Genomic DNA, 3,684 nt, shown 5'->3' on the forward strand with positions numbered 1-3,684 from the left:
ACACGTTTATGGCTTCATAATTGCTATATTAAATCGATTTACGTTCCTACACCCGTTTTACAAAAGTGTTATGTTGCACGGTATTATCCCGAGGGGTGGGGTAATACCGCGCAATATATCTTATGATACAGCATAGCATATAAAATGACAAAAACTCTGTAAAAATAAATCAAATTAAGAAATTTGAAATTCAGAATTTATTTAGAGTTGAAAAACATAAATTTTACAACTTATTAAAGTTTCTAAAGACAGAAAATCCTTTTACTGGTAAAAAAAAATTATTGGATTATGACGTCAACTTGTCTTTGTAGTTTTCAGGTGTGTCACATGCACTAACTACACTCTGAATGAATCCATCCACTGCAAATCACACATCAAAACCACAGCTCCCTGTTTTTCCCAAACTCTCCGCAAAGCATGCAAACAGAGTCGTCGTCCCTATAAGTTCCATTCTTGCTTGTAAGCTTAAACTAGTTTTTGCGAAAGGGTCAACCGCATCCATCTCATCATCGCTACAAAGTTTGTGCAATGGTAGGTCCAGATCATCATCCGATGAAGAATCAAAAGGAAAATTCCGTCGACATTTCTTTGTTTCAAATTTTTGAGGTCTTATCTTTGAAGCAAACTTTCTGAACTTGCTTTTTCCCTTAGGCTTTAGCACTGATTTTCTTTCTCCATTTGTTAATTTTGCTTTTTTGCTCTCTACTGCTTTTTGTAAACTAGCTTTGTTAGGAGTCAAAGTAAAAATTGATGAATGATGATGTGTGGCAGTTTTCTTCAGGGTAAGAGGTCCTGGTAAGGGAGAAATATCTTTGAATTGTAGCCGAACTTCAGGCTGAACGTGTAGGCCTAAGGCTTTGTCTCTATCATCGGGGACACCAGTTGCTGTCTCTGAAGAACAGAGCTCAACTGTGTCACTACTTTCATCCTTATTAGCGCTGCAATCCCCAATAACTGGTAAAGCTTGGCCTATTTCTTCGTCTGGCTGCACACACATGAAATCTTCGTCATTAAATGTGGTAGAAGGAAAATTCCTGTTTTGCTAAAGCCAGAGATACCCTCCTCAATATTAGCAATCCTCATGAAGGCTTTGCTAAAGATAAGACAAACGTCATAAGGAGTTATTTTCTGGTGGGGATTAGACCTAACAAAACTGTCACATTCTTGATTAAATGCAGCCTTCAGGCTACTGAAAAAGGTCACATCTAAAGATTGTAGTCTGTGTGAGCACTGAGGCAGCAGTGTTAACACTATTATTCCATTGTCTTTACCAAAGTTGTAGGCTTCTAGACAGACGTGGCTAGTGTGATTGTCTAAAATCAGGAGAATGGTGTGGTCCTTAGAGGCTTTGGTAAAGTTGGCAAAATGTTTCAGCCACTGTGGGAAGAGCTCCTCAGTCATCCAACCATTCTTGCTACATTCATATATTGAATGGTGTCCTCTCTGTAGGTCTGGCGTCATCCTCAGCCTCGGAAAAATAAACACTGGTGGCACATATACCCCCACTGGCACTCACTGCACATCACACTGTAATGTTTGTCCCATGTTCCCAGATTGTTGCTGAGTCAACTTGTTTAGCTCCTTTGGGTGCTAAAATTTTTCCTGGCTTCTGAACCGTTGATATTCCTGTCTCATCAAAATTGTAAATCCTGGAGGCATCGAACTTATGGATGTGCATCACAGTAGTGAGATTTGAGAAAAAAGGGTTAACTTCACTTGAATTAAAAGCTGAGACCCGACTGAGACTGGTAGACTCAGGTTTGCGAATGCTGACTGATGGATTTCTTCTAAGAAATCCAGAGAGCCAATCCTGTCCACCTCTTTTTGATATTTTATTAAAATTATGCTGAATATTATTTGCCACAGCATTTTCATAAACTAATCTCCTCAACTCCACCGATGATATTCCATAAAATGTCTTTGCTAGCAAAAGAACATGCTTAGCTATGTCATCTTCCTGTTCAAATTTAGAGCAACCTCCTGTTTTCAGCCTATCTCTTCAAGTAGAAAAAGGTGTTCCGTATATTCACGATTAGGGTATACAAGTGGGCCGTGCGGGATTAGCCGAGCAGTCTCAGGCGCTGCAGTCATGGACTGTGCAGCTGGTCCCGGCGGAGGTTCGAGTCCTCCCTCGGGCATGGGCGTGTGTGTGTTTGTCCTTAGCATAATTTAGGTTAAGTAGTGTGTAAGCTTAGGGACTGATGACCTTAGCAGTTAAGTCCCATAAGGTTTCACACACATTTGAACACATATACAAGAGGGGCCCCAATACTGAGCTCTGTGGCACTCCGGCGGCTATCTCCCGTGCTGTTGAGGTCCTGTCTTCTATCTTCACATGGAAGGTACATCGCGCCAGGTAGGAGTGGATCGGGCAGGCGTGTCACACTGGAACTCCCTGTACTAATAACTTGTAGACTAGTACATTGTGCCACAAGTTATCGAAGGAGCGGGAGACGTCTAGAAGTACCGCCCCAAGGTACTCCCTCTTCTCCAGTGCCCCCATCGCCTGCTCCACTAGTCGCAGCGGTCGGTGTGCTGTCCCGTGCCACTTCCTGAAGCTGAACTGCTCGTCGGGAAGTGGGCCTCCTTCTACGACGTGACGGTGCAGTCTCCTGACATAGATTCGCTCAAATCCCTTTGAGACTGTAGGTATCAGGCTGATGGGCCGGTAATTCTGCGCCAGCCTGTTGTCTTTGCCTGCCTTAGGGTTCGCCACCACATCTTTCCAGGCTAAGGGGTAGTGACCGGTCCTAAGGTTCAAATGGCTCTGAGCACTATGGGACAACTTCTGAGGTCATCAGTCCCCTAGAACCTATAGTTAAACCTAACTAACCTAAGGACATCACACACATCAATGCCCGAGGCAGGATTCGAACCTGCGACCGTAGTGGTCGCGCGGTTCCAGACTGTAGCGCCTAGAACCGCTAGGCCACCCCGGACAGCACCAGTCCTAAGGATGTCGTTGAACATCTTTGTGAGTAGTTTCACAGCCTCTGGTGGGACCTCCTTCAGGATTGCGCCCCTGCAGTTATCCCACCCACCCACTTTGTGTGGGTCGACCTCGCTGCTCACCGTGCGGACGGCATAAGGAACGCCTTACCCCGACGGCTGCTGGGCGGCCGCTGGCATGGCAGAGGGCAGTTACTACTGGCGTGATCAGCTGCGCACTTCACGAAGGAGCAGTGGCGAGGAACATGGCTCGTCCCATGGCAGCGGAAGCACTGCACAACACCCCTCATATGTTTGAGGCTGTCCACGGTGACCGTGATGTTGCCACCCATCTCAGCTGGTAGAGCCGCCTATTCTCTGAGGTATCGGTGGCGACAACCAGCAGAGAAGGTAACTCCTTGTGAGTGACGTGCGACATGACGCACGTTATGTTGCGCACACCAAAGTCAAGATGCGCCATCTCATCTTGAAGAAATTCTGGATCCGCCACCTTGGGCAGGCCATTAACGACGATGTCGAGTAGCCTCTCAGGGACAGTTGCGTGCATCCACCAATGCAAATTCTCCGGTTTGACACCTCTCTCGTCACCTTCATACACACATCAAAAAAAGTTTTGCATCACCTCATTTCTGAGAGTTCAGGAACCTATACAGAAAATTGGAATAGAGATCGCCGGCCGAAGTGGCCGTGCGGTTCTAGGCGCTGCAGTCTGGAACCACGAGACCGCTACGGTCG

This window comes from Schistocerca cancellata, chromosome 11, assembly GCF_023864275.1.
Source record: "Schistocerca cancellata isolate TAMUIC-IGC-003103 chromosome 11, iqSchCanc2.1, whole genome shotgun sequence".
NCBI classification, from domain to species: Eukaryota; Metazoa; Arthropoda; class Insecta; order Orthoptera; family Acrididae; genus Schistocerca; species Schistocerca cancellata.